At 39.7% G+C, this 26,353-nt stretch overlaps 1 protein-coding gene across 2 annotated transcripts in view; it reads right to left on the reverse strand.

Annotated features, from left to right (window-relative positions):
• The window catches only part of LOC105200730, a 167,663-nt gene extending 143,686 nt beyond the window's left edge, over window positions 1-23,977 (reverse strand). The window contains exon 1 of one of the 2 annotated variants that reach the window (XM_039445992.1): window positions 23,449-23,977. The gene's annotated coding sequence lies outside the window, so the exon portion shown is untranslated. The remainder of the gene's footprint in view (window positions 1-23,448) is intronic. The other variant, XM_011168419.3, reaches the window with a different exon arrangement.
• Between the last annotated feature and the right edge of the window lie 2,376 nt (window positions 23,978-26,353).

The raw sequence follows: 26,353 nt of genomic DNA on the forward strand, positions 1-26,353 counted from the left end.
ATTCATTAAGGCAATATTTTATGAAACTATTCTGAAATAAAATCGTGGCTTTTCCAAATAAAAATGTAAAAATATTTTTTATCAAAGTTAACGTGATTGAAAGAGGAACACAAAAATATTCTCATTGAGGGTAGTAGCTTCGATGTCTTATCGGTGACCGCCTTGGCGGCGGTACACAGAACGGAATTTTCGAATTCATCGTCGGTGCCAATGATGATCCGTCGCGCGGGCAAAAACCTACTTCATCTGGGACAAAGGACTGCCATTCGGCCTGGTTAACAATGCACTGGCACATTCGACGATTCAATAACTCTCTCAGCTGCGAGGAAAGGCGCCAAACCGGTTTCGTAATTTTCAAATGAACGATCGTCTCGTTCCGCGTCGAGAACCCTTCGCGGAAGCTTTGTTCTATCCTTAACATTTTCCGCAGGAATTAATCGGATCCGAATGCAAAAGTTTTCAAATTAAGATTACGGCGCTACGTTGAATTCCAACGATTTCTATTAGTATAAAGCGCACCAACATGCAAACGGGTATTTCAAGAAATTGCATTACTACCGGCGAAAATAATTTGTGATGCAATGCTGTGCGAAATACCGTACATCGAAGAAGACTGAAGAAATAGGTGCCGAGGACATTTATTTATCTCAGAACGCGAGGAAAGGCGAATCGCGACCGGCGGCCTGCTTTGCGCTCGGAAATCTTTATCATTTGACGTTTGATACGGTTCGCGAGAGGGAAGGGGGACCTCGTCAACGGTAAGAGTCGTTGGAATCTGGAATGTGCGCTGGCAGCGAGATTAAAGTCGCGGTTCCGCGATTCGACCTGCCTTCCCGAAGAATCTTTCCTCGATGGACCAGTTCCGGCAGCAGCACTGCCGCGGCGCTATCGCGCTCGGCGAATGGGAATAGACTCCGACAGCGGTGGAGAAGAGAGCACGGGGGAAAGACGAAACAGGAGCAAGGTTGGAAGAGGAGAAAGGATAGGGATAGGAGAAGAGGGAGAAAGAGTCCGCGCGGAAATAAGAATAACAGGAACGGCAGCTCGCCTGGAGATGCCAAGTCAGGCGCGAGGCGCGAGGCGAGAGGAGAAAGGAAGCGACCAAAGGAAGGCACCCCGGGACTGGCAGGAGGTGACTAGACGTGACTAACTTTGCTGAGAGCGAGAAAGAAAGCGAGAGAGGGAACTGGAAGAAGGCTTGAAAAATGATCGCCTCGTAAGTCTCGGAAAGCCTGTCTGTGCGCGAGCATGTCATAGAGCGAGAGATGAGTAGAATCCCAAAGTCGGTATGACCTCCTGGAGAAAGAGGCCCAAGTTAGAATCTGGCCGGTATATGACACGTGACTCATATTCCATTGCGATGTCACTGGCATCTCTCTCTCTCTCTCTCTCATCTCTCGTTCCACGTTTAGAATCTTACAGATCTAAAACCCTCTCTTAAATTCCGACGTTTGAAACGAATCACTCATATCCATCATTTGGAATTAATTTTTTTTTTAAAGGAAAGACTGAAGGAAAGAGAAATTGTAATCCACTTTTGTTCACTTAAAACGATTGCTCGGTATGAATCATCCAGAGTTATCCTCGTCGCTCTCGTCATCTCGCTGCGCGTCGTCCCTCCAAAATTACATTCGCGACGTTCTCGCAATTTCCATACTAAACAAAATTATCGTTCCACTGTCGACGTATTTTCTACCGTGTCGTCGCCTGTATTCGCCTCGACTTATCTCGTCAAGCCTGAAAATTTTCATGTCCTACTACTCATTTCCCTCATCCTCGTCGTCACGGCAGCAATTGAATCTTATATTTAACGATCCCCGATATAAAAATGTCGAAAGACTTGAGATATTTTATGCAGATGGATTTAGCACACTCTAGGACACCCAGAAGCATTTTATTATGCATTCAAAGTCATTAAACGTGTCTCTTCGAAAACGTTGAGTGCGATCGTTACAAAGTAAAGTCTCAATTTAAACTTCTCTCGATGTTCCGTTTTCTCAATTCGAACGAAATTTCTTATTCGCTTGGACGACATACGAGTCGGTGTCGTGAAAAGTACAAAGTGTACCCGGATGCGGCGATGTAAATCATTGCCATCCAAGCCGTCTGAAAAAGAACCCGTGTCACCCACACTCATACGTGTGAGGCCCCTTAATTCGACGAGCAGAAAATGCGCAACTCCCTCAGACGACAAAACTGATAAAGTAGAGAGAAGACAAATGATAAGAGAGAGAGAGAGGAGGGGAGAAAAAATAGAACAATCGAGGGAAAAATCTTTTTTTCGCGTCACGAACTTAATAACGTGGTATTAGACACTGAATCGTTATAATTTCGAGTTTAGTATTAGTAGGCGCGCAGTGCGTATACAGTTTCGGAAAGATCGAGCAAAGAAGAGAACCCTCAAGATAGTCCAAGCGAATTCGCGAAGCAAGTTTAAAGGAACGAGGAGGAAGGGCGGGAGAGGATCATCGCGCGCGAGCGCGAACAGCGAACATCAGCCAGCCGGTTAGCGTGCCGGGGCTATAATCGTCCTCGCGTGTAATGTACGATCGGTAGGAGGACAAGAGCCGGGTAGTGACGGTGTAGTGGTGGTGGTGGTGGTGGTGGTGATGGTGGTAGTGGTGATGGTGGGTAGGTAGATAGGTTGGTTGGCTGACTGGCTGGCTGGTTGGCTGGTTGGCTGGTTGGCTGCGTGAGTGAGCGCGACGTGGAAACTGGTGTGCGCCGCCGATGTCAATGACACTGCGGTGCTGCAGCTGCTGCACACATAAGTCAAGCCCAAGCGACACCGGCGTACAACACGTGCGACCCGCGCAGGTACATACGCGAACGTGAGTGCGTGCATGCCTGCGTGCGTGCGTGCGTGCGCTCACGGGTTCGCTCGCTCGAGCGCGCGCGCGCGCGCACGGAAGAGTTCATCTTTCTCTGTGCGTGTATTTGAGAGGGCAAGAGTCAAATATTTCCATCCCGTCCAGTCGGACCTCCAGGCTAAGGCGAGGTGTCCACTCTCGGAGAGTTTTATCATCGAGTGCCGCGCACTCGGTAAGTAAAGCTCTCTCGGGTCTGAAGGTCCATTGAGAGACACGCTTCGTGTTTACCGCGGAATCTTTTTATCGAGAGTCGTTGTGGAAAAGTAAAACTTATAAATGAATACACGCGTGCTCTTATCACTGTAAATAGTATCCATTCCACATTCAGAAAACCTATTATTTTTTTGTTTTCAGAGAATAGAAACAGAGACATTTGCAGGTGGATGCCGATCAAAAATTATTACTCCAAACTTATATACTTTTAGCCGAGAATTCGATCGCTAATTTTCAGAGAGTAAAACTCATTAATATTTTAATAAAGAAGATGACGGAATGCGCATTCGCGAAAGTGATCGCACAATCTGCTTCGCGCCCTCTTCGTAGACCCCATTTCGGCGTTGCACGTGCTGGCGCCCGTCCGACTGACGCACGTGCCGCAACACCGCGTGTGCACGCACGTATGCGCGATCGTAATTACTACCTGACGCAGGTTTTTGACGATGAATTAAAGATAATGATTTGCGGGCGCGCACACACAGACCGAGAGACCCAGCAGCGAAGGTACCGATACTCTCGCGCGATACATGCCGAATATCTGTAGCGATCTTTCGGAAGTTTATTGTTCTGGGAAGCACGACCTCGTGCGAGATTTCAATCAGAGTAGAACGCACGAAATTGCAGACGTGGAACGTGCGAGGCGTAATCGCTCAATCGTGTCTCCCTTATTAACGCTCGGTAAGGTGACCCTACATAAGGAAGCATCGCCCTATCTTTGTAATAAAACCGAAAGGTAGTTACGTCCCATCGTCGTTTCATCGCGTTAAATTGGGTTAACTAGAGCGGCGTATAGCCGAAGCGAAGCAAAGACCGAAACGGAGAGAGAGAGAGAGAGAGAGAGAGAGAGAGAGAGAGAGAGAGAGAGAGCACCGTTTACAGACGCACAAAACTCGTTTCGCGTGAGAATGTCTTTCGCGGTGATAAAAGACGCGCCGTAACGCCGCATCACGCGCGCTTCGGGCTGAAAGTTGAACCGAACCGAGTTAACGTCATGGGGCGACGAGCCTCCCGAAATAAAAGACCCCAATTTCATGCTTCCTAATTCCGAGTGATAGCAACTCTTCGAGTTGCCACGTGCCTTTTTGCACGTAAAATGACGCGCGATTCAAGAGAAAGACCATCAATCTTTTATTACAGCTATCGATTTCATCGAATGCATTTTTCGCGAAACTGTGAATTTTTTAATTACGAATTTTCCATCTCGACGATACTGCTCTCTCTCTCTCTTTTTCCCATTTATCCGTTTTTCATTTTATCCGTCCCGCTTCCGCCTCTCGCACTCGCGCGAATCCGAAGCCGATCGCGCGTAAAAAGAGAACGCGCACGGCAAAAGTTTGTAATGAATGGCGAGGCATTAATCCCCAGCGTCTCGCGTTACATTTGGTCCACGCACGTGGTGCGAGGACGATCGTTCTCGCGTGTCTCCTCCACTTGCATGCGCGGTACGGACCGGGCGCAACGGCGGCGGGCGGCGCAGCTTCTTTTTTTCGCGTGTTTGTAATTATTATAAATAATTCCACGCCTGCTCGCCGCTCGCGACGGCCGCTTGTAAATCCCGGAACGGAGCTGAAAAGGAGGAGCGGCCAATTCTGAAAGAGCGGCCGCAAAAATTGTTTTCCCGCGGTTGCCTTTAAGGGCTCGTACTTTACGACGACGACGATGGTAAAGGTATAAGGTAAGAAGGTATCACGTCCCACGTCGCAGCCACGTCAAAAAACAACCGAAAGTTACGTCGTTGAAATTAAACGAGAAAATTAATACGCGCGAACGCGCAAGATAAAGCAAATCTCTTTACTTCTTTTTCACCGTCTCAAATAAAAATCTCTTTTTCGCGTAGTTTTACATCGCGTAATTAACACGCGCGTCTTTGTGTCTAGGTGGTGACCGACCGAACCCTCCTTTCGCACGTCATTCTGTATAATCATCTCACCGATTCAGCAAAACATCTGTGCGTTTAAACTCAGTTTCTGCATTTACATATTACACGTTGCGTTTCGCTTCTTTGTCCCCGCGCACGCGATGCCGACCTACGTTGTGCGATCTCGCGCGTTCTTTGGTCTTACAATTAGACTTCAAAGCGATATTACGTGGGGCATTCGAGGGAAGCGAGAAACCTCATGTGACAACTGTCGAGTAATTTACTCGAGATGGGTCCCTACGGTTTTACGAAGATACGGGCGGCAGGGCCGCATTCGCAATACGTCACGCCTGCGAATGATTTCAGAACGATTCGTCTACAAACCTTATTAATGATAGAAAATAGCGCGAGGTCTTGAAAATCTCCATTATTTTTAAACAATTATTCAAAATATTTTATATTAATTAAGATATTTCACATTAATGTTTTGGCTCTATAATATCAGCTAAAAATTTTCGAAATTTAAAAATTGCAGACTTCTTACGTTACTACTTCTTTTTCTAATCAATAATAAATTTTGGTCGATCATAATAAATACTAGGATTTTTGTTCTGAAACTAAACTGCAAAGAAGAAAATAACGAAAAATTTGATTTATATTGGCTTAAGTAGAAAACGACTCTATTTGCCTACAGTTTCAGGTAAATAACTTTCAAACAAGTGAATTCAAATAAACTTGCTCGAATATATTTATTCGAGTTTTATTATTTTATATATATAAAAAATGTGATGCTACTGTCTTATCAAAATTGTAAAAGTACTATAAAACGCGCTTTTATAGAAGAATCAAGAGCAAATAAAAAAAATTAAGTAATTAAGTGTGTAATTTTTTAAGTGAAATAAGCAATAAAAGAATTATGCCCAACGTTTAGACAGATAATCAAACGTACAGAAAAAAATTCTAAATTTTAATAAATATTTATTTAAATAGTACTAATGAAATATTTACTTAGGATACATAATTATTTACTGTATAAGAAAAAAGGATGCTTAAATTAATAAGTGTTTTTTTGTACTATTTTAAATAAATATATATTATAGTATAGTACATATAGTAAATATTTCATTAGTACTTAGAATAAATATTATTTATTAAAATTTAGTAATTTTTCCCTCAGTGTAATAATAGAACCATCTATATTAAAGTATTATTTCTAATACTTTGAGACGTAACACGTACATCCTTAATTGTTCTAACAGAATTTAGACATCGTTCTTCGGTCGAGCGAGTAACGTGCTACAGCGACGTCACTTTGCTCGCTTCCGACCCTGAAAGTGGTCTTTCCGGGCGTCATCTATACTTTTGTTCGCGTCGGCAGTCGTCAGCTGGGCCTCTCGCCTCGCGAGAGTGCGAATTTGTAGCGTAATTTTCTCTCGTTCGCGCCCGTCAAGTCTGATACACGACGTCGTCCCGAGTAATGTCCTCTTGTCAAACGCGTTCGCGCGCTCGCGCGCGAACGAACAATTTTTATAAGGACGGCTGATTCTCAGCGATCCTTATAATAGCTCATCAACGCGAGGCGACACGTGCTCAATTACCTTCATAAGCATCACGTCCCACGCAATTTATTCCACTCGTACGTACTAGCACCACCCGACCACGACTACGGAGGAAGATCGCGCGAGTACAATACGCGCGTGTACCACAAAAAAAAGAAGGAAAAAAGAAATATGCGTGCCTCAACCCTTTCGCAATTCTAGATGGACATACCGGATCTTGCCAAAGTATTGCGATACAGTGAAACTGTAAAATTTGATACTGTACGTACATCGAAAGAACGGTTTTGCCAAAGTGTCTAACAATTTAGTTGGATACAGATCTGAAAATAATTTTATTGGGTTATCAAAATAATTATGTTATGTCAGAATGTCCAAATATCTTGCAGCATTGCTTGAACATTCGTCATGATTATTTTGATGATCCAATAAAATTCTCTTCAGATCTATATTCGGTTAAGTAATTATTTACATACTTCAACAAAACCGTTCTTTTCGTGCAAGCAATCTCGCAACGAGATTTTAGAAACGTACGTAGAAATAAAATAATTAAACAAATATTACGTTTAAGGAATACAAATTTATTTAAAAAAATAGCCGACTCCGATTTCATAAAGAAAATAAAATCGAAAGAAAGAACGCCAATATTCGATATCTGATCGCTATTTCTCGTAACGTATACTATTTTATGAATGTGTTTCACGTTAATTTCTGATATTTTCACGATTGATCAAGACCTCTCTTTCCCCGACAACTTGCGACACCGTTACTTTACGTTAGTAATTGCGGTACATTCCTATCTCGTTTGTCAATAAGTTCAACAAAGCGGCTTAATATGACGTAAGGAAAGGGTTTAAACTGGCCTCGGATTCGCGCGAGACAAGAAAAGCCAATTTCGCTAGACGCGTCTGAGCGTCTGAATAGAGCGAGCTCGTAATTGAGGAGACGTTTTATATGCTCTCGCGTCACGTTTCATAACTTCTTACGCCACCACTACGAGCGAGACGTGACTGATGTTTGCCGCGAAGGCGGCGCGAAATTTTGTCAGTGCGAGGAGGAAACGAAATTTTCGAAGTAAAATTACGAAGGAAATTTGCGAAATAGTAATCGTATCGCAAACGAAAAGGAGTTCTTCTGGGAGTTTCGAGTAAATTGCAGGTCGTTCATATCCCAACGCTTTCGAGTAGTCGCTCGCTAACAGAGACATTTTGGATGTGTGCTCGGATGTGCCTTCGCGCTTTCTTTAAAATAAAGCGATCGAGCTCGGAAAAGGCTTGCTCGGGCTGCGTAAACAAACAACAGGTCGGAGTCGCTGACGGAAATAACGAGCGCGGCAAAAAGGCGTGTTCTCACGTGTTCGCGGATTCAACGTCGTCGTGCTAAGAGTTAACGGTAACTCACCGCGGCGAAGCGCCGTGATGACTCATGCCAGACAATGTTGCCAGAAATGCACTAGTGCAGTATAATCTCTGCAACATGAATATTCTTCTTCTTCACTTGATATTTATAAAACAAAACGTAAGAAAGATCTTTTCTTTTTCTCATGATTGTGTTTTCTGTCGTTACTTTCTGTGTCTGAGAAATTATTATTATTATTATACATATACATAGAAAAAAAATTAACATTCAACAATTCATTATTTCATATATAAGCAAGAATGTAAAATCTTTTTAAAAAAAATTATAATTTTAAACAGACATAATTAGCTAACGTAAAGTAATTTTGTAAATTACGTCTGTTTAAAATTATCAAAATTCTCTCAAGATTTTATATTCTTGCTTATATGTGAAACAATAAATTGTCGATGTGATACTAATTTTTTTATGTATTAAAAATATGATACTTGTAATTAAGAAATAAGAATAATAAAATAATATTAAATAATAAAGGAAATTATGTATTGAAAAGGAAATTCTTCTTTGTAATACTTATCACATCGAAGAACAATCGATCTTTTTATGATCTCTCTGAAAAAAATTGGATTAAAACCTGCATACTTTGCGCGCGTGCGAAAAGATTGGGAAAGAGGATTGGCGAAAGGATTGTCATCTACTTTTCGGAAACTCACGAAGACAACACGTTGCAACGTATTACGCGAAATGTCACTCGAGAACTTCCGTCCGGGCGGAAGGGGATCTGGGAACGAACACGAGGTTGAACCTGACGGAATTGAGTTCAACACTTGAGTTGCCCCGGCCTCATGCCGAGGGAGACGGGGCCCCCCCTGACACTTATCCGGCCTCGCAACACCGCCTCCGCCTTTTCAGTCGGGCGTGTTTAGAGACACCGCCGGCCCGGCCGTTAGGATCGGGATCCGGTCGTGGGAAGTAAAGTAACGATAACTGTCGAAGAACCGTACCGAGATCCTTCGTCAACGAACGACAGTCGTAACGGCGAAAATTCGCGAAGATCGATTCATGAGCGACTTCTCCTCCCAATCGCCCTGACGTCCTCCTCCCTATTACTTTCCGCAATATTTCGTTACTCTCAATCGCCCTCCCCTTTCGGGAAGATCTATTCTCTTCTCGTTTGCATAACTGCATTCCGGGATAATGCGTACCATGCGGCGATTGCTATAATTAACGGCGGCCGTACAAAATCCTGAGGAAAACAGACGAATGCAACAATGCACGTGATAGTCATGGGCAGTTATGCATATTGCGCTTAATCACGCGTGCGAATTGCAATTTGGAAGGTTACGAGGGTAACTCCCTTTTTTTAAAGGTTGTGTATGATTAAGGGATGATTACATCGCGCAACGTATAATTTCCAATATCTCTGTTTTCATATTGGTACGGTATTAATGATAGACTAATAACGCGGTATGACATAACGGCTCGAAAACTCGATAAATAATGGCGGTTGCAAAGCCATCGCCGCGAAAAGATGACTTTGCAATACCGTGTCGTCGCAGTCTCATCTAGGATCTTTTTTATAATCTTAAACCATCTGGCTGTCAATCATCATAATCGATCCGCGCAATTTTATTTTAATAACCGAGAGAAAAACAGGTAGCTCGCCGGTACCGTAAATGCCTATAAAATTAACCGTAATGTTAATTTTATGAACAACATCTTCTATCTTTAGTTCGTTTTTATATTCCGTTCCGGCAAGACGAGTGTGTCGTAATTCAAGTTGGATTTAAATTTATTACTGCGGTTCGAGAACACCGCAACAAGTGATCTCTATAAAACGAGCATAATCTTATTATTTATCTTACTACACATCGTCCTTACGTGGGCGCTATCAAAATTTTTACTCGCCTCTGTCGTCGAGGTCGTAACTTTCTCAAAGCGAGCCTTGGCTCCGATTGCCGGTCGCCTATCTGCGCGAACAATCCCGTAAAACGATACCCGCGATAAACAGAAGCCTTAAAGGAACGTCGGTGTGTTATCGAGTGTGGAGAGGTCGATCGGGGAAGTCACTTTCATCAGTCGTGAGAAATCACCTACACACACACACACACACGCACACACGCACACACGCACGCGCGCGCGCGCGCACACACACGCACGCACGCACGCACGCACACACACACACACGCGCGCACACACACACACACACACACACACACACACACACACACACACACACACACACACACACACACGTGCGCATCGTGTAACACTCCTCCGTTCGTTTGCGAAATCGTATTGTCATTTTCAATAGGCGCAGATTTGTCTGACTCGCAATATTTTTCATTGTATTTCGGCTAGCTGTGTGAGAGGTAAATCCGCGAAACTTTGGATCTTACGAACGATCTGTTATTTCAATATAGTGAAATAATATTTTATTTCTAGCTAATAAACCAATTAAGGATGTATCGAACATACGATCCTTGCTAAATAAATAAAATCTGGAAATGCGTTAATAATTTAACGTGCACCTCAAATAAATTATATACGTATGAAAATTGTGTAAATAAAATTATATTTTTATTTAATAACATATTTTTATATGTTTATTCAATCTATTTGTTATTTAAAATTCCATTATTTTTTACAACATTAAGTTGTGAAAAATCTCAATTTTTTGTGTAAGCGTTTTAAGTATTCAAGATGATTTCTACAAAGTTTTATTGTGATTGTCTGTTTAGTTATTTTATAAAATTTGTTTATTTTACAGAACTGATCTCTACATCGACTCGCAATAAAATTTTACATAAATTATCTTAAATATTTAAAGTAAAAAATTAAAATTTTTTTCATTATTTCTTATTTCATTATTAATTATATTTTTATTAGAGCACATGTCTACTTTTTATTGAAATAACATTTTTCAGATAGAAAAACGCCGTCAATTTTTTTCTATTACTCTCGAATGCAATATAAAATAAGCTACAACTTTTTCATAATTTTCTTAATGTTTTGAGAAATATCTTAACACATTCTTAATAAAACAAATAAAATATATTTCACACAAATGTATATTCTGTCATAAAATTTTGTTTGTAACTAATAAATCGGAGAAAATGTCACAAGCAATATTCATTTCTAAATATTTCAATCTGTTTTTCTCTTGGTGCAGCCATTTGTCGAACGTCTGCAAATTTCGGATTATATATTTTTATTGGTTATAATAATCTTACATCACGTAGAACATTATTGCTAGCGAGCCATTAAAGCGTCGTAACAGTGGAACGATTATAACAGTTGTTTAACCGTCGCACATTGCGTTGTTAACCGGCGGTGTGAACGCCGCCGTAAGTAACTCACGCGTTACGCAAACGACTTGCACTTTCGTACTCCTTTTTTTTTTCTTTCCACGTCGTACAAGCACCCACGGGCGAACCGCACACTTCCCATTTGTACGCGCCGCGGCACTTACCGCGCGTATTTTTTCGCAGACGCATCGGCATTTTACTCGCTGTAAATTGCAGTCGTATTTTTTTAAAGAGTGTAAAGTGAAAAACGTTCACCTACATCACACACCTATATTACGTATCCATCAAACGGAAATATAAATACGCCTTCATTACTGCACACAATCTTTTTGAAGCAATTCAGTTTTTTTTTTTTAAGACATGTTTATTAACTTCATACATATATGCACATCGAAAATAATTAGATATTTATTTATGCGATGTGGAAAATTATATGAATACGATATATTAAATAAAACACAATATTTAATTTCAATTACGGAACATAAAATCCTTTGTACAGTTTTGAACATATATAATCCAATTGAGCTATCCCTCGATACGCTAATGAGTATATTTTTTTACGAAATTGAATATTGCTTCGAAAATATTCGTTTCGTATAATTATTATCAAAGCGCATTTATTTCCATTTGACGGGCTGCGGGGCTTTATGATTCAACGCACGGCTCCCGGTAATTGAAATCGGGCGAGAAATAAATCGGGATTACACGCGGGGATAGTATCACGCGTCGACGAACGAAAGCTGCGCTCGTCAGCTCCAATTTAACGATCATTATTCGTTTGGTCCGCTATCCGTTATCCGACACGAGCGAAGCTCAGTTTATTATTGGAGTGCAAAAATATCGCGCATAATTTCCGGCCCAAATATTTTCCTTGGGCGGTGCTTTGCACCAATGCTGTGTGCACTGCCACCCACCCCATCCGGCTGTCCTTTCATCAGCATTAATTACGAAAATGTTTTAATCGAATGAATTTTCAAAATAATCAATTCCAGTCGAGAGCTCAATTTTCCGTCAACGAGCGCATTAACAAACGCCAAACCGAATATTCTATTTATACAAATTAAGCAGATCGCTATTAACTACAGTACGCTGAGTAATGACGTTAAACCGCATTTTCAAAACTAGACCGTAAATGCGCATTAACATCACAAATCTCATGGATGCCGATTATGCGGCGCGAATGATTTAATTTAGATATTAAATCCGGCATTTTCCATCGTGACTCCGCGATAAGCGATCCGTCTGTCTAAACCCATGACTCGTGAGATTTACGAACAAACGGTCGCGGCGATGGTTTCCCGTAACTAATCTTGGAAACTTCGCCAATCATTCGTCATCGGGGCGGCCCTCGCGCGATTCTCGTCTAGAGTGCTTGCACTCGAATCTGACTTAGCAAAGACCGACCGCTCGAAAGGAATGAGGATAGGAGGAGGAACGCTCAGGCCAGGCCAGATATATTTAACCTCCTCGCTGCGTACTCGGCGCGCAAGGAGCAACACTTGCCTCTCTTCGCGATTTAAATAAATGCACGCTCCGAATACCGGTCATTGTTTCGACGCGGCATTCGCCACGGCTTACGCAGTTACGGGACTTTCTCGTTAAAGATGAAGATGAGATTGCTATCGCGAGAATTCAGCCAGGGCCCAAACTGGACTCGCGGCTTCTTCTATCTCCGATCGACAAAGAATCCTTTAACCAAGTGCATTGGCATTAACTCTGATTAAAATAATCTTTTTATCCTTTTAGACTGTAAATCGAAATACAATCTGAATGGAAATAAAGCGAGAACATTATTGTATCGTAAAGAACTCATGATGACACGGTATTTCCGATATTTAGACACTTCTGATATTTCAAGTGTCATTTATATTGCACGATTTGATGAATGTCTAATGTCCAAATTGAATCATCACTAAGATTGCATTTACGATACGCCCACGCCTGCACTTCGAAATAGCTCTTGCGATATTTTTGTAGGAGCTTTGTGACCGGACTAAATGATATCGACTTGCGATATGACACCTATCTCGGACGAGGTTCCTCCTTGTCAACCTACACAAATTGGTCCAATTTGGCGCGGACGAATATACAGTTAATATCCCGTCATTGACATAGAAACGTATAGGCATCATGAATCACGGATCGCAACGGCTGTCTCGCGTATTCTGATTCAGCAATTAATCCCGCCTGTTGCAATTCCGCGAAGTAGGATGCATTTCCGTCACTTGGACTTTCGAAACGAATAATACTACGCAGGCACTTGTTGCGCAGACGTATCTACGTCTCTAGGCTCTTTGTGCAGTCCTCCGATAAATTAAAGAATCACGAAAGATACAACGAACGTCGCTCTGGATAATGAAATTCTGAGACTCGGCCACATACAACTTTTAACATTTGGCAAACGAAGCGCGTTTTCTCTACACAGATCTGGAATCACCGAAAGCGAAAGGGTGTACCACGCCTTGAGGATAAAAATAATCTGCTGAAACGCCGCGCCGCCGTGAGGACCCTTTCGCCACGACTAAAATGCACGTAAGTGGCGCGGAGTGTGGTTGGCCGGTAGTCGGGTCGGAAGTGTACGGACACGCACTCGCACGCGCCTCTCGTCGAAGCGAAACAGAAGCGAAAACGAGCGCTTGTCCGAGCGAGACGAGTGAGGAGGACGCTTCCTGGAGAGGAAAGGACGAAAGAAGCGATCAGAAAAAGAGAGCTCATGGCTCTCGCGTAACGTAATTGCGTAAGTAAGTCGCCGGCCGACTGGGAGGCGCGAACGCGCTCACGACTATTTCGGATCCGTTCGAGTTGTGCCCGATATCCGCGCCTTCGAAGGCTCCTCTTCGAAGAGAGAAGACGGAGCAAGCGAGCGAGCGGCGCGAGTCGTGTCTCGGACTTTCACTCTGATCCGTTACGCCTCGATAATATGCGGCCTCCTCCTCCTCCTTCGCCTGCTGTACCGCGTTGTTCCGCAATGATCCTGATTCGATTCCTGCGTCCCGCGAGGGTTACGGGGTAACGAGACGTGGAAACGCGTCGCGGCGAACAAAAATTCTGCGGCTTCGCTACGTAGCGTTCGCGCAATCATGCGGAAAGGTATATTGTACTGTTTCATTCTTCGTTCGATGTTTGCCATCGGCCACTATCGCAAAAGGGTATATATTCATCTTTCAAATATACGACTTGTACGAGGAAGCTTCTCCGAAATTATTCAGCTAACAAAAGCAAGAGAACCGCAGCAACGGTTTATTATCTCGATTTTCATGTTAATCAGCATCAAATAACGACCTCGTAAAGCAACGAAGAGGAACTTTAGTCGATTATTCGCTTAAAAATTTTACTCGCTTTTGTTGGGAACGTCTTCATTACGGCTGGTCGTACATGTATGACGCTCGAAACTGATTTAATATCATGCGGCTAGATCTCGGTATCGCACATTAACTGTGAGTATCTAACAGTAGACCATGCCACGTATCTCATTTGCTATTTCTCTTGGTGCATTATCGGCCCTTAAGCGTATTAATTATCTATAGCGGGCGATCGGTATTTTCGCTGCACGGAAAGAACAATTTTACTATAGTATCTAAAAATTTAGCTAGATACAGATTGGGAAATAACCTTCGATTCTAGCAATTAGCTTAAACACCTAATATAAATTTTTCATGGTTCAACTTAATTTTTTTCAGATCTGTGTTTCAGCAAAATTGTTCTTTCCGTGCGCAAATACGCGCCTTCGTATATTCGAGCCATGTAATTGTTCTTTTTTTTTTCTCGATTCTTCCATCTTCCCTTCGAACCACCCTCCCCCCCTTTCCACTTTCGGATTATAAGCAACGGGGTCCTTCAGATCGGATCCGGTGGGAAGGGATACGCCACTGCACTCTCTCGGGTGTAGGGCCCAGGTACAAGATTCACGACGACGACGACGACGACGACGACGACGACAGGGGGGCAAAGGAAAGGAACGAACGCTGGCGATTGCGCCGAAGTCAGGGAGTGGAGAAATTTATCGTCGCGGGCGAACCAGACACCCGAGCTAAAAATATGGGCAATTAAAAGGCTGCGCGCGTGTTCACGTGCGTGCTCGTTCGAGTAACGAAACTTTTAAGGGCCGGCGTATCAAGACGCGCCGTGACAAATCCGGAAAAAGATGCGTCCACACCCTCGGACTTCGCCTCCTCCTCCTCTCCTTGCTCCACCTGAATATGAAATATTCTCGACGTGTCGACCAGCTGACGTTTTAAAAGGTTTATCCGACTATCCAGTAGCCAAAGTGCTTTCGAAGGGAACGAGGGGGAAGGGTCTTTAAACAGCCCGGAAAACGATCGTGTCGCTGTAAGCCGATGTTACAGCTCTACTGCGTGCGAGATAATGGAAACATGGAATAAACGTATTACTAGTGTAATACGTTTCCCCTAAAACGTGATGTGTCTGTTGTCGACTGTCATCGTTAAATGTTTTTAAGTGATAGATATGGTCTTTCATTGGACGTTCCTTAAAAGCGTCCTTATAAAACAGTTATACTTTATTTCTCTCGCGTAACAAGTACTTAACCTTCTTTAGGTAAAAAGTTTTTTATTAACATGAATTTCTCTCTCTCTCTCTCCATTGAAAAATTACATAATAGAGAAAAAATGTTGACCATTTAAATATGACAGAACAGACAATAACTAACGAGAGAGTATAAAAAATGATTTTACGTGTAAATAACAATAAATACTTCATAATACGAAAATTATTCATAGGCACGTCGAAGGCATAATAAATTGCGAATCCCCGACTATCGGTACAAAACCGAGCGCAGCGTGATGCTTTTGCGAGGCACAGTTAATGCGACCGTGGTACCGGGATGTTTTCAGAAGCAATAGCGGCGACTTTGCCGGAGCGGAATGATTTACGAGAGAAGCGTTGGCTGAAGTCATAGCCCGAATTTGTGAGCGCGGCGACAAAGGAGAGAAAAAGGTGGAAACGCTGGAAACGAGAATTACTTCCTCGCCGCAAATCACGGCGACATCACGTCTGGCAATACACACACGCGTGGTTTCAAGGGTCAATCAATAAGCCGCGCAAATATCGAACACGTCGTCTCTCATTGCGACGTGCGCAAAATCTTAAAACCGGCATGTGCGCGATTTTTCCCAGCCTCGTTTACCAGTCGACAAGATATACGAGAAAAACCCGTTTTCCTCCTATTTAAACATCTTACATATTTGTATCGCAATGTCTAAAAATAAGACGTTTAAATGTACCGTTAAATGTTTCATGCGGTTTGAAAATATGGTTGAAGGTTCGCAAAGATGTATCGTGTAGTTTTAAAAGTTCGAAAAAAAATCGGCTTTTTTCCATTTTTTGCGCGGATTTTCTCGATTCCTTTTCCAAGTGGAAAAAAATTTATTGAAAAAATTTATCTGCAAGGAACCGAGAAAATCCGCGGAAAAAATTGAAAAACACCGATTTTTTCCGAGCTTTTAAAACTATAATGCATCGTAAAGTTCCGCGTTGAATGCGATCGAATCACCGAGCGAACGACTGCCCTTTTACTGGTGAACACATGCGCCAAATGTGTAACCATGTGATCGTAAAAATGAAAGTTGCCCGGACAAAGCGGCGATATGATTAGATACTATTAGGTAGAATAGATTAGATATGATTATACTCGGCGACCTTAAAGGACACCGTTTTTTATACTGCCTCGAGTATCCGTACACGTGTTTTATCAAGTCGAGCCTATTATTATTTCATGACGTGGCGATATCGCGGACATTACCGCAATATATTTAGTTATTCTTTAATCATAACCGCGATTCCCGTTTAATAATTTATTCGTAACGATTGTGATAATTGCAAATGTAAAATATATATTATCATGTGTATGTAAAATTAATATGTATAATATGTATGTTCCGTGTTTATAAAAATATTCATACGGAATAAATAAAAAATCAAAGTTAGATAATAATTTGTTACAAAATTAAATAATAATGTTAATAAAAAAGTTAATAACTTTTACTATAACTTGGTTAATTTTAAATAATTCAATTTTTAACTGTAACTAATTATTTGTAAAACACATAAATTTTATTAATTTTTTTCTAAGTTAAAAATTTATCTATGTAAAAAAAAAATTAAGAATGAAAAACGTTGCCATATAAAAAACAATTTTCTTTGTTATTTTATATAAATTTAATTTGCAAATAAAATATTAAATTTGTTTGATAATTTATTATATATTATAATTTTTTGGAGTAATCTAAATTTAAAAAATTAGAAATTTCTAATTTAATTATTTATATAAAAACATTATTTCTATGAATAATGTTTTCCAAATTAATTTTTAATTTAACATAAATTAATTTAATCTTAACGTAATTTGTAATTGACAATGAATTAGTTTTTCATTCACGTAAGTAAATTAATTTTTTAAGTCATTAATTTTAACTTAATTTAAAAAATATTTTACCCAAACTTGTAAAAAATTTTAGTTACATATATTTCTAAAGATTTTATATTGTTACACATTTTGACATACATATTAACATATCTTGCGTTTCGTGATCTTTTGTAATTTATCTTTAATTTCGTATGTTATGTGACAGTGGTTTATTCAGAATTCCGAGGGTTAATAGACGCGAAGTGGGATTTTCCACGGCGGAAGCTTTGCGGTAGTGCGGGTTGGCCGGAAAGATCGATTGTCGTACTGCGACACTAATGTCGGAGTTGGTATAACTTGGCGGTTTGCGTTCTCGAGTGGCACCGAAACCGAACTACGACGAGTCGCGGAAAGTCCTTCCCCAGTTGTTCCTCGATGACAACATCGCCACGATTAAATGTAATCTCGTTCACACGTCGCATTCAATTACGGACTGCGAGGTATCAATCTGGATATATGGGAATGTGTGTCAGAATTATAGTCGTAAACCGCGATTATCGATAATTGGCGTTGTTAACACTTAAGAGCGTGGAAACGTAACTTTGCTTTTAATTATGGACTAAAGTGCGCGGACAGTAGCTTTCCCCACAGATGGGAATGTTGTAGTAATTACGGCAATTACGTCAGATTGCGGTTATTGATGACTTATGTTATCAAGATCTAAATGGAAGGAAGCACGAGAGCACCGTGACCGTTGAATCTTTTATTGTTCAACATTTGACTATCGGAATTATATGTAATATCGACCGCTTTAACAATTTAAAATTCGAGAAATAGTAAGAAAAATCTTATTGAATACCATGATATAAATACAACATCGTGCATGTACATATGAAAATTGTAGTTTCCTGAGAAACAACATGTGCGGGAGGAAAGAGTTGAAAATGTCAGAGTCAACGTACGCCAGCTGAGTCCCACTTCCTGAAGATACGTTCAGGGTCCGATGAAGACTCCATACGCATATAAAGACGTACTTCGTGCAGTCTATAATTTGCCCTTTATTTCATTGTATCTCATCCGGAGGAAGTAACGAGGTACAAGAGGAGGAGGAGGGGGGAGTCTCGTCATATGACTAAAACGGCGGCGTCGTGTACACTCGTCACGCGTGACATACGACTCTCCAGTATTACAGCTCCAGTTCACATTATGTTAATCCCATTCTTAGTATCACTTATGATTATATCATGCGGGACACGCACAATTTTGTGCACTCGGGAACGAGCGGCCGAGGAAATACGCGTGGTTTATTCAATGCGCGCGATCTTCCCTCTTTCTCCCCCCAGTCAATTGCAATCACATTATACACAGTTGGAAAATTTGTGTTAAATTTAACATATATCGCATGTTCTAAATAATCCACTTCAAATTTTCATGTTAATTTTACACAAGATGAATATGTTCCCTGGCGAAAATAATATCTTTATAAGATGTTTGTTTAAGTCTTGAATAGATGTTTAATTGAAGTTTTAAATATGATGGAAACGTATTTCTTTAATAAAATTAACGTTTATTAATTTGTTGACACGTACATTTTATTCATTTATCTTGGACTTTATGTTAAAAAACTACATTATTTTTGTTATTTGTTTATTCACTCATAAATTGTGTTATTTTAATACTAAGACATGTATTAAATATTAATTTAACACAAAACGTTTAAATAACACAATCACGTTATGTTAAATTAATCCTTGGATACGTTAAAAATTTAACACGGAAATTTTAACAAGAACCGGTTTTAACATAAATACAAAATGTTTTCTACTATGTACGCTTGATACGCACGCATCTGATGGTCGGCGCCGTCGAAAAATCCCAGACAAATCGCGCGCGATCGTAGGAAAACCGGTCGTCCTTTCGCAGGGGAAGCGGAAAACATCGAAAATGTCGCGTTACATCATGATCGTGGATCATCGATACGCGGGATGACTTTCTCGGCGAGATCGATACGAGGAAACGCGTTTATTCGAGCGTATTGACGACGACGACGGCGGCGACGAGGACGGCGCCGGGAACGATAGTAATCGCATAATAATCGTGCGCCACCGCGATTATTATCGCGTTTATTAGTGCGCGCGATGCTAGAGCTATTTAAAGATGGAGATTTTTTTTTATCGTCGACGGATAACGTGTTTCTTTTATTATTAAAAGAGTTTCGACAGAACTTCTCGCGTAAACTGCCTAACTAATGGCTTTTAGACGAGCGAAGAATTACCAGGCGCAAAAATAGTCCTGGCGAGTGTTGCGACAGATACTGACGGAGCCACCACAACACGGTGATTGCATGCAAAGCGCACGGCTCGCGCGGAATCAAAAACCCGACTTTATTCCGCGATAGCGAACACTTTTCTCTCTCTGTTGCGTCACTTTTGCTCGCGTTGGCGTGCACGTGTGAAAACCCAGCGAGCGCGGCCGTTCCCTTTCTTCGCGGTGCACTCATTAGCGAGTCACTCTGAGAGCTTTTATTATTAGAAGTAGATAGATGTGACGTCCCAAAACGTTAGATCGAATATCTCTTTCGTCATAGATTTTTTTTGTTCCATTTAAATATTATCTGTAAAACTGCTCCGACTAGAATAGTTGAAAGCCACTTCGATAAAAAAAAAAAAGATGGGATTTCTCGATAATAAGTTTCGAAGAAAATAGATAACAAAAGATAACAATAAGGTTTCTTGATAATTATAAGCTGCTTTAATAAAAAATGAATACGCAGTAGAAAATATTTTGTATTTATATTAAAACTGCTTCTTGTTAAAATTTTGTGTTAAATTTTTAACATAGTGTTAATTTAATACTAATTTAATGTAATTATTATACTATTTGAATATTTTGTATTAAATTGGTATTTAACAGTTTTTAATGTTAAAATAACATAATTTATGAGTAAATAAATAAATAAAATGTTTGTATCGACATATTATAAATGTTATTAGAAATGTTACATATTATTAATTTTACTAATAAAGTATATTTCCACACTCTATTTTCAAATTGTGTCAAAGTGTTACATTTTTTACGTTAATTTTTTATAATATTTATATTACTTTCTATTATATTTACCTTATGTTAAATTAACACAAAATTTGGAACACGATATATGTCAAATTTAACACAAATTTCCTAACTGTATAACAAAATCAATATTCCCCAGATAATTTCGCAAATTCTTTAACAAAGTTCTAAATTAAAACGATTACATTACGAAAATACAGCTCGTTAAAAATTTGCATATTAAATCGTGATCTTCAAAAGCTTAATCAAAAATTATCTCGAAACGGGCCAAAGAATTCGTAATGAGACATTCATGCGTTATAACATGCCTTCCTGGCAGTGAAAATAGATTTCTGTGCAGAAGAAAGAAAAAAAGAACGCGCCTCGTAATTAAGCGCGATCGATGACGACTCGGAGTTGATTACGGTAAATGCGGAATTTAAATCAGAAAAATCACGTCCCTCGGTTGACGAAGAGGATTACTCCGAAAAGAAAACGCATATTTCATGCTAATTTATCTACAGCTCCTAATTCAGCTGTCCCACTTGTACAGCAAAGTACATCTTTCCAGAAAATCATAGAACACATACTTAAATTTAAATTAAATTTCTGTGCCTTTGTATTAACAAGCAAAAGTCTTGGCTTTTTTTCAAAGAGATAACGTTTCTCTCGTTGCAATATATTAACACTGGCAGGTCTATTACAGCAAATCATATATTGTTGGAAAGGTAAAACTACCTTTTTAAAAGAAATTGATGCCATTTGAATTATTTACAGTGCTATTTTGTACAAGCAAAGATGAGTCTGAAAAAAAGAATATTTTTGTATGTGATTACAATACAGTCACAAAATAAATCCGGATACAGGATATTGGGAAATAATTTAACACTCAAATTCACCAAATGTTATTATAAACTTACACAGGATTAAAAGTATAAACTCTTGCCAATGATACATTTTAATCAGAAATAAACTTATGTTCAAACTGAAAAAATTTATTGGTTATTAACAAAATCAGATTGAAAGATGTATTTTAAATAAAGAAATATTGCAACAAAACATCAATTCTGCTTTATCTTTATTTTTACCTGTTTTTACTTAAGTCTAAAAATGTATATAAAAGTTGATAAAATATTGTGGCGGAATATTATTAAATAAAAATAAAATCTAGTATTTATTATTTTCAATAACTTCTTATGGCCTATTTCTTATTTTTTATTTTAAATAAGTTATATCATTTATTTTACCTGCATAAAATAAACTTTCATATCTTGGGCCCGAACAATTAATTTCGCGATACACAAGTTTTAGAAAAAAACAAAAATGATGGATGCTGTGAAAAAACATTGAAAATTTTACAAATTTGTCACAAATGTTTCTTACAGTATCCATCACTTTTGTTTCTTTCCGAAACTTGTGAATTGCAGTCACACACAAATATTCCTCTTTTACACTCATTTTTATTGACAATGAGACGAGATAGCAATAAGTAATAAATAACTCAAATGGAATCAACTTCTTGTTATAGGCAGTTCTTTTCAACACATAATTTGCCGTAATATCTGCCGATATTCACACGTTGTAATAAAAAGCAACGCCAAAAAGGGCCGAACTCTTTTGCATTGACTCGATTTTAAGCAAATTTTTTAATTCATCGATTGATCTGTCGCATTATGCACAAATGCAACTTTTGAATTAATATGCGTATCAACATATTATAAATGTTAATATTAATTTTACTGAAGAAATATATTTCTACACTTCATTTTCAAATTGTGTCTACATGTTGTGTTTTTTTAAAATTAATTTTTCATATAATATTTATTACTTTCCAATAAATTCATAAATTTTTGTACTAAATTAACACAAAAAATTGAATGAACCGTTTGGAGCACGCGATATATGTATGTTAAATTTAACATCAATTTTTCCAACTGTATAACAAAATCATATTTTTCAAATAATTTCGCAAATTCTTTAACAGAATTGTAAATCAAAACACAATTACGAAAATATAGTTCGTTAAAAATTGGTTAGATAAATAAAAAAAAAATTGCTGTTCATATACCTGACGCATAATACAATCTAACCTAACCTACAAATTTATATCGGACTAGGTTTCGTTAGATCGATAAATCTTGATCAAGAAATCAATGACCCACGTATACTTATACATAAAAATAATATATAAGATTTTTGTTTACAACGACAGTATATCTTTCTCCTGTAATAAAATAACCATAGCGGTTTTTCGGATCAGCATTGCGGTCAGCAAAGCAATAACATGTCTTTGCATCTAAAAGAAAAGCTTGGATTACGATGGTCGCGCCGGCAGAAACTTAAATCCGTGACTCGATAATACCGGTGTAAACGTTAATTCATTCAACGCAGCTCAAAATTAGAGCGCGCTCCAACAATCTCTCGTAAGGACAAAATCTGTCAAGAACTACATCGGAAATCTCGTTTATCTTGCCTGTCACGATTGTCACAATGACATTTTCGACCATCAGTGATATCAGACGTACTCGAATATTTCGTGAAATTCAAATTGGAGGGACAAGTGCATGGCGGAACTGTCTCGAATCGAAGAACGCTATGTTCACACTTATTAGAATAGGCAACTTCACTCCACTGCGTCCCTCGACGCCGTTATCTCGACGTACTTATTATTCAATTTTGGCGAACGGGGTAACAACGGTACTCCCTCCCCCGTGGGAATAACAAGCCTCGCGTATATTTGATATGCTCGCCCCTTTCAATCCTCCCCCGTGAATCGCCATCCGGGCGAGGGTAGTCGCATCGCGCGAAGTAAAAACCGCCGGTCAATGCGGCGTACGCGGTTCGTACTGTTCGTAGGCGTACTCACCATGCAGAAGAGATTCGCGTCGGGACCGCGGGGACGAGAGAGGACGATCCACTAGCAACAGCAGCAGCGTGGTCGAGAACGATCCGCCGAAAAATCCAAGGGGGCAGAATCCCGGTAGTCTCGCCGGCAGCGGGTCACGTAGCAGCAGCCGTGATGTCGGCCCCGGCGCTTGCCCCTCGGCTGGAACACCGCCGCCGGACGACGACAGTGTCGTCGGGGCAGACAGTCCCGGGGAAGGAAACAGTGGAAAAACTCGAACGGATTTCACTTGAACGCGCCGGCCTCGGTCGCGACGACGACGACGAGAGTTCGAAAGAGAAGGCGTTACGGAGCGACACGACGAATGGTACACGGACGACGACGACGACGACGACGACGACGACGACGACGACGAGCAAGCGAACGAACGAACGTACGTACGAACGGATGGACGGACGGACGGTCGAGCGCGGTATACACACGGTACCAACCGTACGGCGCGCGGGTTCAGCGGCCGACTGAGAGGATGCAGTTCGCCGCTGGTCCGCCATGGTCCGCTCGCGGACCCTTGGTGGCCCCCTCGTGGTTACGCCGCTCCTTCCTCTCACCGCGCTGCCTGCTACACTCGACGGGAGAGACAAAGCGGCTGCGCGCGCAGCCTCGCATTTTTTGACCCTCCGTCTCGCGGGCTCTTCCCCCTCTCTCTCGCTCTCTCGGCGCGAGCGCGCGCGCGCGCGCGCAGCCATCCCCACCTCACTTCACGCCGCCCTTAGGTTCGATTCACCGCGAGGGCACTCCGCTCGCTCGCTCGCCCGCGACGACGGCGAGCATATGCGTATGTGTATGTGTATGTGTATGTGTATGTGTATGTGTATGTGTATGTATATACATATATACGCGATGCAACAAACTCGTGTGTGCGCAAGAGCGCACGGAGTCTTTAGCCGCGATTGCGTCTCTATGTCGATCGAAGGGGTCGTCGTAAGCCCCATTCGTATCTCGCGGAAGAGACTTTCGCGAGATTTAACGCGATCGCTGGATATTACCACGAATGATCATAGTGGGTGAAATGACGCGAGCAACTAAAGAGGGGGCTTGCAGCGCGATTTCTACTTATAGAGTCATCGAAATTCGAGTCACGTGTTACCGACGAACCGTGCCGATTGGCTATCGCGCGAGGAAAGCGTGACGAAAAAATTTAAAAATTCTCTCGCCGGAATGTTATTTCCTATTGACGGTACGAAAAAGAGTTTAATATAATATTGATGAGCCGGTCGAGTACCTTGTTGCGGAGAAAGCACGCGATTTGTAAATTCACCGACAGAGTAGCATAAATATATAGATTACGAACGATTCTTTCGATAAATTAACCCTTTCAGTTACAACGTACACATAGAGAAAAGTTTCTTTGATTCAAAAAATATTTGAAAAAAATTTGTGCATTACTATATATGGTAAAAAGAAATTTCTTTAATAATTTGAAAAAATTTCTTGTCTCTGTTATTATAGAATTAAAAAAAAATATTTTGTTGTGCAAGGTAAATCTTTTTTTAAATGAAAGAAGTATATTTTTAAATATATTTAAGTATATTTTTTTAAAACCAGAACAACTAAATTATTTCTTACATTTCTGGAACGTATTTCTTTTGAATTAAAAAATTATTTGTTTAAATTAAACAAATAATTTATTTAGTTTAAAAAAAGGCTAGTAACATCATTTCTTGAAATCAAATAAATCTTTATTTTTACTTCAACTTAAAAAATTCAAGTTAAAGAAATGACTTCATCAAGTTAAACATAACTTCTTTGAATGTATTTAATCACATATGATACACTTTGTACATTTTTTTAAATTACATGTACATTGTATTTATCAGAATATAATTAAATTTTGTGTTTTGAACTGTATAAGATTTAATCTTGACTCTGAAATGGTCATTTGTTCAATATTATTATAGACAAATTAATATCCAAACAATACTATCTTTTGGCATTAAATTTATTTGCACGTAAACTATTCTGGATAAATGCATCCTTTTCTCTTAAATAAAATATATAAAGGATTAAAATACGATTTTTTGCTGGTTCAATTTTCACATAGTTGAAATATAAGTTGAAAAAGTAAATTAAAAATATATGTTTGGAACGCAATTTTGCGGTAAATAAACTTGAACAATTTATGCGTTCTGTATTTATGTACAAAAATTTTTGGGGTTTTACTAAATTACTTCAAATTATCTATTAAGATTTTGTATTCAAAATGGCAAATCTAATATAGCGGATCAAATAGATTTCATTTTTCAAGTATTTTATTTACCATTTTGAATTTTAGAAATCTGATAGCGGATTTGAATTCAGTGAAAACCTCAAAAACCTATGATAGCATGCATGAAGATTTACTTGCTTCCCAAATTACGTGACTGAAAGGATTAAGTACAAGAAAGATATGAAATATACATACCGGCAAATTCAATACGTTCTGTTTAGCTTACGTCACATTAAAGATGTATTTCATATCAAAACATTGTCAAAATATAAGAATTTCAGATTGTTCTATTATCACGTTTGAGTTATATACGCAAAATTTAAGCTACATTCTTTTATTGGTTTAAAAATTATTTCTGTTTATGTGTGTGTGTGTGTGTGTACTTTTGTAAAATTGCGTTTTGTAATACTAATTGACAAAATTGATGAGGAAGTGTAGTATTATGAATTAAATCAAATTTTTACATGTATTAATAAAACTCTGATGAACATTTATACAAAAGTTTATTTGAATCAATTCGTTTAAAAGTTATTTATCATAAAATATGTTCATTTACGCTACGTAAATCATTATAAGCTAAATTATTCGTTGTTTTGTTCTTTACAATTAATTTCAAAGGGTCAAAACTGAAATATTTTCGACCAATTTCTTTTTCCGTCG

The sequence above is a fragment of the Solenopsis invicta genome, chromosome 2, assembly GCF_016802725.1.
Source record: "Solenopsis invicta isolate M01_SB chromosome 2, UNIL_Sinv_3.0, whole genome shotgun sequence".
In the NCBI taxonomy this organism is placed as follows: Eukaryota; Metazoa; Arthropoda; class Insecta; order Hymenoptera; family Formicidae; genus Solenopsis; species Solenopsis invicta.